Source organism: Papio anubis, chromosome 19 (assembly GCF_008728515.1).
Source record: "Papio anubis isolate 15944 chromosome 19, Panubis1.0, whole genome shotgun sequence".
Lineage (NCBI taxonomy): Eukaryota > Metazoa > Chordata > Mammalia > Primates > Cercopithecidae > Papio > Papio anubis.
This window is the reverse complement of record NC_044994.1, coordinates 9,225,987-9,242,844: the sequence shown is the minus strand read 5'-3', so window position 1 is coordinate 9,242,844 and position 16,858 is coordinate 9,225,987. Positions and strand designations below refer to the sequence as shown.

The following is a 16,858-nucleotide window of genomic DNA, read 5'->3' as shown; positions in this document are numbered from 1 at the left end:
CCTGTAGCCGTTACAGGCAGGAACAGAGCTGGTGTCAGGCAGGCTCAGGAGGCTGTGTGTCAATGAAGAGAAGGAAGCCTTCCTGTCCACTGAGCGATCCACACTGAGGCTGTATCCACACAGTCATTGTATGATAACTCATCAGGGATGACAGATGAATCCAAACAGGATGTGTAGCTTGACCAGATGAGCTTTATGCAGCATTAACTATCCATCCAAGACTTCAACTATTTTGTCTTAATGATCCCCAAAACAGACGTTAACTTGTCAGTCTTGACTTGAAGTTAAAAAACAAAAGACCTCATTTCTTGTATCTCTAAAGCACCAGCCCATTCTGAGATTTTACAGTTTCAGTTTCTTGATGTCTTGCTCAGACTTTTTCAATAAATATTGAAATGATTAGAATTAAATAGAATTCTTATATATTTGTATTTGTTCATCTCCTGTCTGTATTTTGGGTTGGGGGGATAGAATTCAAGGAAAAGGGTAAGAGACATGGTTGGTTTATGCCTGGAGTCAAAGCCTTATGTTAATGAGGAAGCTCTGTCAGGGGAATTTCAGATATTGGCCAGTGGCAGTGGTGGGAACCTGGGGGTTGGTGTCCTTGAAATAATATCACAGAGGTGGTAAGTGGCCAGTGTGCCTGGATGACCCAAAGTTGAGTGAGGTCTCTTCTGGAGGCTGACTGCCCAAGCAGCCTGAAGAATCACAGAGATACTTTTTGGTTGGTATTATCCTTCTCCCTTCTCCCCAGAGCGATGCCTGATTTGGGCTGAGACAGCAGAAAATACACAATGCATGTTTCAGACATTCCTGCTTTAATATGTTAATATCTCGCTCACTCTCCATACCAGGAATCTCATATCTTGTCCTACCCTTTTCCACACAAAAAGAAAACTAAATTACATATAGAATATTTAAGTGTAGCTGTTACTTATCCCATTGTCACTAGCCATGTTGACTTCTTTTTTGTACATGTGTCTTGCCTTGACACGCTTTCTTTATTGAAGACCATGGAAAAATGGATTTCTTTGTGATATTTTGAAAAATGGCAAATTGAAGAGATTTTTATCTCCGGAGACTGAGCTTTTACATCACAGAGTACTTCTCTCCCCTGATGGCTAACCCAATCACATAGTTCCACAATAAACAAGATAAATCTAGATTAATAAGACAGTATGCACAGAAAAATCCTTTTACTCTTTGTGGCTTCTTTCCCTGTGCTTTGAAAATGTTCATTAAAAATCTCCTACTTAGTCTGCCTCATTATATTGGTTTACTCATCTTGGTCTCCCTATTTTAATGATTTAAATCACAATTTGAAAAGATTTCTTGTTTGGAACATCCTTGGCCAAGCCATTACTTTATAAAGTAGGGAAGTCTGAAGGCCCTAGTTGTTCTTTTGAACTTAGTTCATAAAATGATTGTTAAACACTGATCTATCAGCTTTTCTCTTCTCTTTATCAAAATTAATAATTCACATGAAAGCCACCAATTTAAATGGAGTCTCAGCTGGGTACCGTGGTTTATGCCTGTAATCCCAACACTTTGGGAGGCTGAGGTGGGTGGAATGCTTGAGTCCAGGAGTTCCAGACCAGCCTGAGCAACACGGTGAAATCTGTTTTCTACAAAAATTACAAAAATTAGCCAGGTGTGGTGGTGCACAACTGTAGTCTCAGCTACTGGGGAGGCTAAGGCGGGAGGATCACTTGAGCCTGAGAGGCAGAGGCTGCAGTGAGCCATGATTATGCGACTGTACTCCAGCCTGGTGACAGAGCCAGTCTCTAAATAAATAAATAAATAAATAAATAAATGGAGTTTCATTGTTAGCAACTTATACAACCTGGAAAAATCAACTGAACTGTAAATATTGGCATGGATGAGTGCATAAATACTTTCAAAAAGAATTACAACTTCTCTGTAATAACCATCAAGACTATTTAGCTAACAGGAGGTCCCTGGAAGACCTTTCAGATCTGTCTGTAAAAGAAAAGGAACCCTGGCAATTCACAAGACAACTCAGCAACGTTGCATCTGCTCCTGGGGCAGGTAACAAAAGCCAGTTTTAAATTTTGCTCTAAACAGTTAAGGAGATAATCAAGTCAGCTTGGGATTGGGTTGTGCACAGGAAGGCTGCAAAAAGATTACAAAATAGCCTCCCCCTGGCAGAAATGTAAAAAAGCCATTCCATGATTTTTTTTTTTCCAGTTCTGCCAACGATTCATCTTCAGAAGACAAGCAGATGAGGAGACAAAATCTACTGATGTGGGTACCCAAGCAGGAACCCCCCTCTTGTACCGGCGACTCAAGTGGGAAGAAGGTAGGAAATCAACAGCACAGGGGAAAGAAAGGGAAAAGGAGTTTGGAAACAAGATAAGACAGGCTTCTTTTGAATAATGGAGAGGACTCTTAGAAAAAAGAAAAGAAACAGAATAAATTTGTATTCACTGATTCCATTTCAGCGCAGCAAATGCTCATTGGCTTTAATCAATTGCTTTCTTACAGAGTTTTGTCCATATGTATGTGACAAAATCCGCGGTCATTTAATGACAGACTTAGAATGTGTGCTGAGAATGAAACCGTTGAGATTTCCTTGTCTTTCCTCCTTTCAGTAAAAATCAGGAAGGGGAGAAAGGGAGGGGGTGAGGGTGGGACAAGGAGACCAATATTTTATAAAAGTGACAACACGTTTTACATTTGAATTATTTATTTTCCGTGATGGAATTTCAAGTGGGTTATTGCAAGGAAAGGAAAAACTGGAAATTGACCAAACATGGTCCAGGCTGGGGATGACGAGTTTAGTAGGGGCTTTAATGGGGCCTCCTAAGCGATTCAGGAGAGAATGAATCTCTCACAGGTTCCCTTCTCATGGGATCACTGACTAAGCTTCCCCAAATCAGGGTGCAGCAACAAAATCAGGGTGCAGCATCTTCTAAGTGGGCTTAAAAAGACCCACTTAAAAGCTTATCATAGCGAGATGTTGAGAAGACAAAGTTTTAGATTTTTATAGAGCAGAAAATGATTCCTTTTGAACCAAACAAAAGACAAGATATATGAGATGAGGAAAAAAAGCTTCTGTCTAAAAGCCCGACGTGTGTAAGACTTTCCCTCCACTGTTGTTTTCCCTTTGGTTTGGTAAGAATGTGGTGAGTGAAGTAAAAAGAAAAGGCGAGAAGAACCACAGAGACCCCCTCGAAGCGTAAAACGCTGTTAATTAAGAGAGAACGTTCAGTGGCCTGTGACCCTCCCTTTCCTAGGCCACCATCCCCAAGGCTTGGCTCTTCCCTGCCTTGCTCCAGGTGGTCCAGGCAAGGGCCTGGATGGGGGTACTGAGGGTGGGGGAGACAGCTCTGGGTCCTTCTGTGCCACTTCCTCCCTGTGCTGGTGTTTCAGCAGCAATCTGCTCCTCTGTGATGGCAGCCTGTCCACAGCTCTAGTGCCCACAGACTTGGGGACCCCCTTCTTTCCCCTTGTCTGACTCTTCAGGCCTACAGTGGTGAGGGCTTCCCACTGTGCTTATCTCTGGGTACCTCAGCCTCTCTGGCTGTATTTTCTTAACCCTGTTCCCTACTCTGTAAACAGACCCTACTTTAAGTTCACCTCAGCCCTCTTAATGAGATTCTCTTTCATGGGATTCTGACTGATAGAGTGGGGCTAAAAAGATCTCAAACCTGAAGGAAGCTGAGAGGAGCTGAAACTTTGAGTTGCAGAAACCTGGATGCTTGCCACGATATAGAGGAGGGCAAACCATTTATTATTTATACAATTTCAAGCAAATAGGTTATAGAAATTCCAGGTACAAAAGATCTGAAGAGATGACTAAAAACCAACTAGGATTAATTATATTAATCATGGACTTTTAAAATCATCAGAACCACCAGCTGCTCAATTACAAAGTCCAAAAAGACTTCAAGAATTATTCAAAACTAAATCATGTCAACTCTCTAGAATGATTTATTCAAATTTAAGTAGGCCAGACTCACAATTTGGAGCACAGCTCTTTAATACATATAGATTCTAATTTTCTAAAAGAGAAAGAAAAATGGATTTGTTACTTGACTATTAGAAAATTCGTTGCATATTTAAAAAGCAAGAGAACTTAGCTGTCTGCCTGGTTCCAGTCTGAGGTATAAATGTTTACCTCATCATATATTAAGTATCTATAGATTATGCTCAATACTTTTTGCAAAATGTAGCATAAAGTCACTACTCATGCCATTAAAATAGACAACAACTATGTAATTTCAGAAAATGTAAATAAGTTTTCCTAGCTTTTGATTTTTTTTTTTTTTTTTTAGCTTTGGCCTTATCCTTTCAGGTAGTGGCTGGCATTATGGATTAATTACTTAATACGCTTTTGTTGCCTTAGAATTCACTGAGTTGAAATGGAGTGAGAGCTACGATGCTCTCAGAATATCCTTAAAATGTGCTGCAAAGAAGCCTGGGTGAGTAGAAGAAAATAAAAGGAATGGTGGATACAACGAAAGGTTAAAATGAGGTAGGAACTAAATATTATACTGGCACTTGGGGTTACTATTTATGAATTGTTACTTTCTGGCAATGCTCTACTCTTTTGTATCTTCTTTGGGACAGAAAATTCCATAAGAAAGACCTTTCCAGGAAGAGCTTGTCCCTAAGCTTATGGGCTCAGGGTTTGAACAAAGCGTCTCTTCCAAGACCTTGTGAATAATATGCATATGGTCCATATAACTTCACAAAGTAAAGTTAAATGAACGCATTCTTTTCTTGCTATTAGACCCCGTTTATCGCACTAGCTGCTGGTGATTTGAGCGCTCCTTTCCAAGCCTCATGAGAGTTCTGCTCTAACAACACTGCCCCCTAGTGTTCTCTCGCTCTGGTGCAACGTGAGTAAAAAAACCACAAGATTTACTTTCAATATACACACACTGTATTTATCAGTGTTTTGCTATAGAGAATGTAAGATATCTTTCTGTAAATTATTTATTTAATCTTATTTATTTATCCCAATAAGATATTAAAGCATGCTAAGCTGGAATGATATTTTTTTCATAAATGGGTAAAGGCAAAAGTAAAAAGTTTAGATACTATGAAATAATTCCTGATCTAATAAACGGAGACAAATTACCTAATATTTTTGGGCACCTATTATGTTAGACATGTAAGAAATACTGTATTAAAAGTGAAGTCTGAGTAAGCCTAATTCAGTACTTAACTTTTAAAGTTAGAAACATTCTAAATATATTTATTAATTTGATCTCAAATTTGGGGAAAATAGTAAAGATGGAAGAGAGAAAAGGGAGAATTTTAAAATTTTACATATCTAAGTGGTTTGGTATCATGTTTTAATTGAAAAATATTTTAAACAAGTCCATTCTGATAAGATGTAGAAATTCTACTTGCAGCTTTAGGACAAAGTGAATTTAAAACAAAGGCTTTCTACTTGAAATGTGGCCAGTGTGACTAAGAAATTGAGTTTCTAAATTTTCATTTCATTTTAATTAACTCCGTTGATTTAAATTTTAAAACTGATACTCAAATCAGTCATTGAAAACTTTTAAGTATGTTTGTAACAACTTAGGTATCTGAATCTATTTTTTTCAAATGTAAATTTTAAGATATCTACTTAGATTAAATATTCCTAATAAAAATATAGCATTTGAATTGCAAGTGCTGTAAGTGAAAAATGTATACCACATTTCAAATGTTTCATACAAAGCCAAAGGAAAGTCATATTTCTCATTAATAATTGTTATATTTAGTACATGTTGAAATTGATATTTAGATCTATTATGTCAAACAAAATATATTATTAAAATTAATTGGTTAAAAAAATAAAAGTTTTCTAATAGTATAGAAATCATAACTATGTATTTATCTATCTGAACAAACTGAGAGAATTAAGTTTTCAGATTATTAAAAATTGAAAATCTATCTGTTTTCCATGGTGCAGTTCATATACCACTGGTGATAAATTACTTTAGCCAATGCAAATATATAGGCTTTTTATTGTTATGCATTATCTGAGCAATAGTGAAAATGAAACTGAGATATCAAATCTATGATTTTGCAGATACTGATGTTTAGGACTACATTACACATTAATTACAGTGCTCATGTTTATAAATTTTTAGTAACTTTGACCCCACCATTAAAACGGATTAGAAATATAAGTTGCAGAGGTTTCTAAAGCCTGGGTTTTACTGTTTCTATCCTTCTGGTGTCATTTAACATGTTCCTCTGTCCAGCGTATTTCCTGTAAGTTGTAGTTAGAATTAAGAACAACACCATACAATAGAAATATGAGCCACAAATATAATTTTAAATTTTATAATACACATTTAAAAAAGAAAAAATAACAATTAAAATTAATTTTAATAATACAATTTTATTTAACCCAATATGTCAAAAATATTATGTATGTAGTCAATATTAAAAATTATTGAGATAGGTTACTGTTTTTTCATATAAAGTTTTCGCTATCTGGTTTGTATTTTACATGTACAGAACATCTCAATTTGGCCTACTCACATTTCAAATGCTCAGTAGCCACGTGGGACTAGTATTGAATACAGTAGACCCAGGGACATCATCAGATTGAGGTTCAATTTTTGGCCAAAATACCCGATAGGTAGTGGTGTGTACCTCCACACAGAAGCATATGTCTGGTGGCCTTTTTGTGATGTTGGCAGTCATTGATTATCATTGTCTACACCCAATAATTCATTAAAGGTTCCAAAATGGCGATACTAGAATTTTAAAATTCCTTCTTCATTTATTAGATGGAATACTTCTATCAAGAGAAACATCTCATCAACTACTTGGTTACTTGGAATAATATGCATAGGGAAGTTAGAAAAAATGGTTGATCTCTTCCTTTTATTTGCTAGTTTTTTAAAATAACGATTTTGGTTTCCTTGCATTTTCCAAGGATGATCAATACTATTTTATTTTAACAGTATCATTAGGAATTCATGAATTTTAATATTTGATGTGTTTCAGTTCATTGCAGAGTTAACTTAATTGCAGAGTTCTGATATCAACAAAGCAGTTTATGATATTCCAGGTCCATCTTGTACACTTCCTTCCATAGACCTGTAATCATCTATTTCTTCAGGGAGCCTTTGATTCCTTTTAGTGGAAAATGGTATGTAGAGAACATTATCTGTGTGTGAAAGGTTGAGCATGTTCTGTCTTTTCAGAGAACAAAGCTAGAGAACATGTATTTTAATAAGATAATATTCATCATGAGTTCATGATAATGTTTCCTATTCAAATTCAAGTGGAGGACTTTTTTTTACAGTGTCCTTTTCCCTGTCAAATTTCAAATTTTATTGACATGAATACAATTATTCATTTGCTGTATTCATAATACACACGTGTAACAGTCGAATAAATATAAGACTACCACTAGCAAAATGATTGCAAAAGTCAGCTTAAGATACTTTGCAGTTGTTTTTGTCCTTATGATAAGATTCCGCTAAAACAGTCAAATTACTGTGTTTTACAGTCACTTGGAATAGTCCCTTAGGTGCTGTTCTGCCACCTACTGGATAGACAGGCTCAATAGTTTTATTTTACTTTTGATGTTTAGGAATCACTTTATTTTAAATTTAATTTTGCTTTATAATAACGCAAAGCTTTCCATGACTCTAAAGTCAAATTTACAAAACAAGTCTAGTTTTTCTCCCTGTCTCCTCAATCTTATTTCCTTTCTTTACCTTTAAATATTTTATCTTTAAATGCTGTGATTTATATGTCCGTTAGTATATATTTGTACATAATTTGTAGACAAATTATACAAAATTGATATATATTTGTATTTTTTATCCCCTATCTCCTTTGTTAGATAATTGGTAGCATACTATACAGACTTTTCTCCACCTGAAACATATACATTATTATTAAAAGTTTATATGTATATAACCTGGAGTGTTGGATTTTGCTTTGTTAGGTAATCTGGAAATCTTTTTATAAATGTAAATGTAATCAGTAAATGTATTTTTAGGATCCAAATGCTTGGCATCACCTTTGTCACATATGTTACACGTATTTCCATCCATACAAGCATGCAAACATATTCACATCTCCATACCCGTGACTACCTCTATCTTTATTGCCTTACATTTCCACCCTTTTCCTATGTGGTGGATATCAAGGCTGCTCCATGAACTGTTTGCTACCAAGCTATGATGACTTGTGAATAAACAGTAAAAACAACAACAACAACAAAACACATTTAGAAACATTTAAAGTAATTTGATATTGCCACTAAATTCAAGTATATGATTTTGTATATTACAAGTGTCGCTTACAAATTATTGGGGGAAAAAAGTAGTCCTTCTTACAGAGTCTGAAAAGCACCTGCCTACATTATTTGCTTGTGTGCATGTGTTCTCTCTCGCACGCCTATCTTTCTGTTCTGTGGGTTTTCTTGAGACAGGGTCTCACTCTGTCATCTAGGCTGAAGTGCAGTGGCACCAATATAGCCCATTGCAACCTCAAATTTCTGGGATCAAGGGATTGTCCCGCCTCAGCCTCCTAAACAGCTGAGACTACAGGCACATGCCACTGTGCCTGGCTACTTTTTAAAATTTTTTGTAGGGAACAGGGTTCTCACTTGGTTGCCCAGGTTGGTCTTGAACTCCTGAGCTCAAGCAATCCTCCCACCTCGGCCTCTCAAAAAGCTGGGATTACAGGTGTGAACCACTGCACCCAGACTCTTTTTGTATTTAGAAATGTTTGTGGTATTTTGTTCTGAGCCCTTTATTAACATCTTTATATAATCTAGAATTTTATTAATACCTGTAAATAATACCTTTAGTCCCATTTTTACTTTTTCCCCCCATCCTACTATGAATAAAATTGAAATTAGCTAATAATCCCTTCTTCACCTTCTCCCCTGTTCCCTGGCATCTATTTTCAACAGGTATGTTTTTATTCTCCATTGATATCCTTGAGGCAATCACAGAGCTTATTCTACTTTTTATATTCTCTTTCCAATTTATGCCCCTCCTGATTTTTGACAGTTAATTGTATATAGGGAAAATGGCCATCACATTTTATACTCTCTCCCTTGTAAACTACAGACATTATGAGTTACACAAAAATGTCTACTTAATGTTCACTGCCAGTTCTATTGTCGATGTCTCTTTAGTCATATTGGTTTTCTGAGGCTTGGTTTCCATAAATTCCCCAGGAAAGGCTCATAGGAACATTACTCCCTGAGTTCTTGTATGTTTATTAAGAATTGTGACCATGGTATTTAAAGATCAGTGTTGCTGGGTATAAAATCTTTAGCTCACATCTGCTTTCCTTAATATTTCTTAAATATTTTATACCATTTCTTCTGGCATAAAGCATTGTCAAAAAGTCTGATGACAATCTGATTTTCTTTCTCTTATAAGGGATACTGACCTTTTAATTAGTGCCAAAAAAAAACCTTTTTTCTTTTTATTTAAAGGTCAATAGTTTTACCATACTATGTTTATATGTGGCCCATTCTGGGTCAATAATTTTACTAGACTGTGTTTATATGTGGCCCATTCTGGGCCAATTTCACCAGGTATGTCCTTTCAAATGTTGGGCAAGTATATTTTCAGGTCAGAAAAGCAGAAAAGAATTATAATTGATAATATTTCTTCTTTCATTACATTGATTTTCTTTTTTAGGAACTTCTATTTCATGTTCTTTGGTTCCCCTATTCCTACTGTCTATGCCTTTTTCATATATATTTTAAAATCTTTTTATTTTAAAAATATTCATTCTTTCCTTTTCTATTTTTCTTAAGGAACTTTCTGTGGTGTTCATTCACTATTTTGTTTCTTCTAGTCTAGTTTAAAATTTCGAAATAAGTTTTTCCTTCAACTCTAATATTTTTCTATTTCTATAAACTCCTTTTCAAGTCTTTGTTTTTTCAAATTAGCTTCTTTTTGAGTTCTTAAAATTCTGGGTTATGCTGTTCTTTAAAAGTTGCTATCTTTTTTTTCAGCTTGATTTAAAATATGAGGCTACATTTTCTTCTGTTTTGTTTGCAGATCTTTCTGGCATGCTTTTATTGTCTGCAGAGACATTACATTCCTCAATCCATTTTTCTTTATGATAGATGCGATGGCCATTTTTTTCTTTTTTAATGTTTAAGTGTGATGAGTTTTCTTGTACTCTTAGAAGAGAAGAGTGAACCAGGATAGCTTCCTAGCCCTAGAGATTTAGAGCTGCCTTTTCTGTTATTTTTGGATGTGTTTACAAATATATATCTGGTATCTGTTGGCTCTTTGCTCCTCCCTCCACTTGTATCTGCGTCTTCTTTCTTTTGCCTACTTTGCTACTATTTGTCTATTTCCTGCTCAATTTAGATTCTATGCCAGTAGTTTCTCCTCAATGTGGGGTTTTGCTGTGGAGGAGATGGCTATTACGGGTCCCTTTAGGGTCCATGGGGCACAGGCTGCTCCAACACAAGCTGATTCTCTTGTGTTCACCCACAAGTTGGAGGCAGCAGGACTTAGGGGTTTCAGCTGCCCTTCCCAGAGTGGCCCTCCAAGCCTTACAGTGAGTACTTGTGAACTGTTTTTGTTTCTCTGCCTCTTGGGGCCATCAGAAGTCCCTTTGTCCTCTTTTAATTTCCTCTGATGTGTTGAAGACACTATACAGGTCTTAATCTCACCAGTAGTTTATTCCAACCCACACATATTTGGAGGGATTTACAGGGAGGGATATTTATATGGGTATGTTTTCCCACTGCTTTATTGGAGATGTTGTCTGGGAGGTTTTGCTTTTGTTATCTTAGTTGCTCTGTTTCCATGGGGTGGTTGGAGAGATGGAAAAATTATGCCACCTTGCCACCACTTTCCTAATTACTTTAAGCAACCAAACTTTTAGTTGTCTTCTGTTGTACTTTGTTAGTAAGCATCTACCTGCCTGTCTATGTTAACAGGTTTTCTGATGTGCTATACATTTGACCTTTGAAGAATACAGGTTTGAACTGCACGGGTCCATTCACAAGTGGATTTTCTTCTGCCTCTCCCCCGCTGCCCCCACCCTGAGACAGCAAGACCAGACCCATCTCTTCCTCCTCCTCAGCCTACTCAACGTGAGGATATGGATAAAGACCTTTATCATGACCCACTCCACTTCCACTTAATGAAATATGTTTTCTCTTCCTTATGATTTTCTTAATCATACTTTTTTTCTTCTAGCTAACTTTATGGTAAGAATACAATGTGTGATACATATTACATATAACATACAATATACGCGTTCAATGACGATGTTATTGGTAAGGTTTCCAGTCAATAGTAGATTATTAGTAGTTAAGTTTCTGGAGAGTGAAAAATTAAACACGATGACTGTGACCCTTTGGGGTTGGTTCCCCTAAACTCCACATTATTTCGGGGTCAACTATTATTTAATCAGCGTGGTCATATTGATGTCCATGCATATTAATACTTGAGACCTCAATAGAGAATATGCCCATAGTTCAGGGATCTATTGATGTCTTTCTACACTGCCAGGTCACTATCTCTCTCCCCTTCCCAGTCTGTGAAGAGTCTCTGCGTGTCTCTTTGTTGCCACTGTCTTGAGTCTTCTGGATGCTGATACAAGGCCAACTGAATGTGCATCGTCCATCTGAAGTGCTCCTGTGTGATTACTAGGCCACGGAACAGCCACAAACATCACTCCTTCCTTTCCTCCCCTAACAGGCTTTGAGCCCTGAGTCTTCATCAGGGTGGTATAAGAGAAGTCTTAGAGAACCATGACCCCTGTGGGAACATATTAAAATGATGGGGGAATATACTGGGAGGAAACAATAGTTTGATAAAAGCTTCCCAGTTGGTTCTAATGGAACTCCTCAGGGCTGTAGTTGGATCCTCTGCTCTGGGTAGAGACGGGCAGGGTGCCATGGAATTGGCCCTGGGTCCAGATCACCTGGACATCCTTAGGCACAGGACTGGGAATTGACTGACTGAGATTTAAGGGATAGGAGAAAAGAGAGAAAAGAAGGCAGGAGCCCAAGGATGTAATTTCTTTTTGGACCCATCTTCTTTTTCAGGTGCTTAATATTATCTCTTTTTTTTTTTTTGAAAGCTAACGATTTATCTTGAAAGCATTTATAGTTATTCCTGCTTAATGTGTAGCTAAGAAATTCTTTCAACTCTAAACAGAGAACAAAGACTTTCATTTTACAGGTAGAGATAAAAGGTATTGAATGGGAAAGTTTGAAAGAGGTGGCATTTGGGGTGAAAGTGTCTCCATCAAAGAAAAACTGATGACATCAGATCTGTGATTGTTTTAATAGAGGGAGAGAATACAGGAAGGCAGAGGGGCTGGGCAGGGGGATGTAAGAGATAGGGAGCAGCAACTGGATGCTGGAAATGGTCATAAACTGCTAATTTCATAAGTGTGTTTATCTTCATTTGTGCACAGAAAAATAAAGGCACTGTGTGGGTATATTAATGGTCTATATGAATGCCAGGACTGGTACAGCCTCAGGCTCTAAGGAAGGAAGATGGTCAGGTATTTGGTAAGATGATTTGAAGACAAACAAGTGTCAAAGAACTGATGGTCTGACTTGAGTCTTGGTGTGTGATGTAAGAGCTTAGCAGATTATAATATTCAGGATAATTTCGGAGGAATCCACAGAAGCTACAGTGTCCAGGGCATATTAGTAACCGAGGGTCACATAATTAAACAAATAATTCTTACAGATGGTTCATTTGTAAGTTAGTAGGCATTTCTGCTATAAGCAAAAATGTTGTCATTCTGACTTCAGAGAAATAGACAACTTTATATTTCTGAGGCGCTTATGTTTTCTCTATTGTGGATAATGTATCTTCCATTACTAATGAAGGATCATAGGAATTGAGGTAATTGAAACACAGTTCTCCTCTCTATGGTATTAATATTTTTCCCAATGATTGCTTTTCTTTTCCTGTTTCCTGGATATGACACAGCACATGGTATAAATACCGAACCGCTCGGGGAACAGCCACTCCCAAGGCCCTCTGCCTTCCTCCTGCTCTCCCGGGGAGCCCCTTCTTCCCCTTTCTCTTCCAAATTAACCTGTTCTTCACACCTGGATGTTAAGATTATTCAGCCCCTTTCTCCAGTCAAGGTTACTGTTCTATTTTTAGCCTTGAAATACAGATGAATTACACTACTAGAATATTCACTGATCAATAATGTGAAAAAACAAAAGAGAGAAATTATGAGTCAGAAGAGGTAAAATAGTGAATCACCAGAGTGCGTCTCTATTCTACTAATTTCAGCTGCACAGTCTATAACAACCAGTGTGTGAGAGTTTCAGCCTTCATCCAAATAACGTATGTGAAACCACAAAGGAATTCAAGCTGCAGACAACAAGGCACATTTAAGAGGTTACAATATTAGTGTTGAGCTTGGGGACATAGAATAGAGCATTGATTTCTGATAAATTATTGGGCATTGACATTTTTGGCATGGGCATTTCTTTCTATATTATGGTTCCATAAAAAGTCAGTTTGGGCCCATTGATTGCCTCAGAGGGATGTGTGTGTGTGTGTGTGTGTGTGTGTTAGGTGGAATGTGCTGGATTTGGGAGGCGTAGTGGGATGTTGGAAATTTAGCTGTACATGCCCAATAACGTTAGCCTTTTATATTTTAATTTAGGATATCTGGGCTCCATTCTTCCCTGACGCTTCCCAACCATGACTTACCTTTCTTAGTGCCGTTGTCATTCAATCAGGAATTCTCTCGAGCAGACCCGCTAGTGGCATTCAGTGGATCCCAGAATAGATTTAGCCTGTTGGGAGCATAATGCATATTTTAGTCTCCTGGTCACATACAAATGAAATAGGAGGGGGTGACAAAATATTGGAATTTAGGAGGGCCCTATGACTTGATTTTCTTTTGTATATTAGACAGACTTCTCAGATGTTTGAATCTTTGAATTGTTATTTTTTTTTTTTTGAGACGGAGTCTCGCTCTGTTGCCCAGGCTGGAGTGCAGTGGCCGGATCTCAGCTCACTGCAAGCTCCGCCTCCCGGGTTCCCGCCATTCTCCTGCCTCAGCCTCCCGAGTAGCTGGGACTACAGGCGCCCACAACCGCGCCCGGTTAATTTTTTGTATTTTTAGTAGAGACGAGGTTTCACCGTGGTCTCGATCTCCTGACCTTGTGATCCGCCCGCCTCGGCCTCCCAAAGTGCTGGGATTACAGGCGTGAGCCACCGCGCCCGGCCGAATTGTTATGTTTAATTACTTAAACCGAAAAAGTCTAAGACTGAATTCACTTTTTTTCTCTAAACATTTTTCCTTCTGAATTTCTTTGTTGTGTTTTAGTGATACTCTATTCCCCAGCTGCCCAGTTTTCCAAATTTTTAAAATATAGTTACCCAGTTCAATTATTTATTCAACAAGTATCTATACTGCTGGCATGTTGTGTGAGTCACATACTGGGCACTCTGGGATGGAGAGATAGGTCAGTGCCCACCCTTGGGAGTTCACAGTTTAGTGGGTCCCCTTTTGCATCCTCTCCCTCCTGTCCCTCCCGTCAAGTGCACCTGTGTCTTTAGCGTCTTCCTTCCCATCCCTATTGCAGCTGCTCTGATAGGAGCCTTCTCCATCACACCTGGCACACAGCAATCAAGTGCTCCATGGTCTCAGGGAGCCTAAAAGCTACAGCTTCAAAATCCAGTTTCTCACTCTCTAACCTCTTCCAGTAGTTCTCAACCTTGGTTCTGCATCAAATGCAGTGGTAATTTTTTAAATCTGTCTGTTTTTGACACAGATGCCCAGGAACCCTTTTGTAGAGGGCTTGGTTCATATGTAATCTCTAAATGGTGCTTTCCTTGGGCTTCCAGATAAGAGACAATTACTCATTCCTCTGTGAGTCTAGTTGTTTGTACTTCACTTTTACTGATTACATTGGTATCCCTGTGCCACTCTGTCCATTCCACTAGACCATGACAGCACTGAGGCCAAGAAATGCTACCCTACTCAGCTTTCTGTAAGTATTAGTTCCTTTTACCCCATCTTTAATGCCTAATGATGGACATAAGTTCTTGCCACATCTTCATTTTATCAAGTATTCTTCTCTTGTCATTTTGATTACAGGGAAAAGAGCAACCATGGGAGACTAGCAAAGCTCCTGCATTCTGTTTGTCTTTTAGGGCCAGGGCAGGGCTAAATTGTGTTTGAAAGAACAGAAAATGAGTTGTTCCAGTTTTCTCTTAGAAAAACTCCAAGAAGCACTTGAAATTCCAGCATTCTCTTCTCTCCATGGGAAGCACCATTTCATTTCTCATTTCTTCATTAATACTCTCTTTTCCTTGTCCCCAAGAAAACTACCACTCTTTCCTCACCAACCAGTATAAAGTTACTTGTTTCTTGATAAGAACGGAAGTCACTCTAAGAGTGCTACTCCAGCTGTGGAACTTCACCTGGTTGAATTTTTGCAATCACAGTTGGAGGAGTGTTAATCATAGTTATCACAAGCAGTCTAACTTATCAACCCTTTTGAGTTACATGTCCCTGGAAAAATTAGTGCCTCTGTTCCCTACCCAACCTCTGGCTTTTTTTTTTTTTTTTTTGAGACAGGGTCTTGCTCTGTTGCCCAGGCTGGAGTGCAGTGGCACAATCACAGCTTACTGCATCCTTGACCCCCAGTGTTCAAGTGATCGTCCTACCTCACCCTCTCAAATAGCTGAGACTACAGGGAACTAGCACCATACCTGGCTAATTTTTAAACTTTTTCTGTAGATACAAGTTCTCACTCTGCTCTCCAGGCTGATGTTGCACTCCTGGCCTCAAGTTATCCTCCTACCCCGGCCTACTAAAGTGCTGGGATTACAGGTGTGAGCCACTGCACCCAGATACTTCATGGAATAATGCAGTGTTCTATGAAGTGCAATGTTTCACTGAATAAGAAACACAATAATTGTATAGAAATAGGGCTGTAGTGAGGAGTGAATGGGATAACACAGGTTAAAACTATCAATGTAGCACCTGGCCCATGCTAAGCACTCAATACAAGAATAACCCTGGTAACACATATATATATCTTCATCATAGTCAGATATTTCGAAAAGACTCCCTGGGAATAATCATGGACTTTGAAGCCTAGGACAGAGGCAGGGCTTCGTGCTCCCGGGGCAGCTCCAGGAGATGCTGACTGGAAGGGTTGAAAGGTCAAGGACTGAAGAGTGGCTGAAAAGTGAGTAACCCTTAAGGGAGCATTTGGGTTCCAACCCCCACGTTTCCCCTTGTGCTGTTTTGTTATTTTCTTAAAATCATTTCATTGCAGGCCGGGTGCGGTGGCTCATGCCTGTAATCCTAGCACTCTGGGAGGCGAAGGCTAGCAGATCACCTGAGGTCAGGAGTTCAAGACTAGCCTGACCAACATGGCAAAATCCCGTCTCTGCTAAAAAATACAAAAGTTAGCTGGGCGTGGTGGCGGGCGCCTGTAATCCCAGCTACTGGGGGGCGGGAGGGGGGGTGGGCTGAGGCAGGAGAATCACTTGAACACAAGAGGCGGAGTTTGCAGTGAGCCGAGATTGTGTCACTGCACTCCAGCCTGGGCGACAGAACAAGGCTCTGTCCCAAAAAAACAAATAATAAAAATAAAAATAAATAAATAAATAAACCATTTCACTGCTGTGAGGCCTCAGAATAAAACCCTAAAGTTTTCTCAAAAGGGAAATGTGTGTGTGTGTGTGTGTGTGTGTATTGGCTTGCTATCTGGTCATTTAGTGGTGATTTATCTCAAGGATTTATAAATACTTATTGCACAAACACTGTGGAAGCTAGTCAGCATTCACTCAGGAACTCAACCTGTCTGTATTTTTAGGTAATCTTGAGTTTTCTTTCTATTATTTTGCATGTAAGAGTGGTTCCCCTTTTTGCAGCT

General features: G+C 38.4%; 1 protein-coding gene and 1 long non-coding RNA gene across 6 annotated transcripts in view; one reads left to right on the top strand and one right to left on the bottom strand.

Moving 5' to 3' along the window:
* Positions 1–16,858, bottom strand: part of LOC116271505 (disks large-associated protein 1-like) — a 658,479-nt gene that overhangs the window by 187,365 nt on the left and 454,256 nt on the right. For 3 of the 4 annotated variants that reach the window (XM_031658928.1, XM_031658929.1, XM_031658930.1), the window contains one exon: positions 13,671–13,756. The gene's annotated coding sequence lies outside the window, so the exon portion shown is untranslated. Of the gene's footprint in view, positions 1–13,670; positions 13,913–16,858 lie in introns of those variants that run through there. The other variant, XM_031658931.1, reaches the window with a different exon arrangement.
* On the top strand, positions 1,747–16,290 carry LOC116271506. 2 transcript variants are annotated; one of them, XR_004180130.1, is made up of 5 exons: positions 1,747–2,320; positions 4,370–4,498; positions 4,757–4,865; positions 16,024–16,165; positions 16,256–16,290. It is a non-coding gene; the product is annotated as an uncharacterized LOC116271506 (long non-coding RNA). The 2 variants fall into 2 exon arrangements; XR_004180129.1 differs by lacking the exons at positions 16,024–16,165; positions 16,256–16,290 and having other exon boundaries at positions 1,751–2,320; positions 4,757–4,870.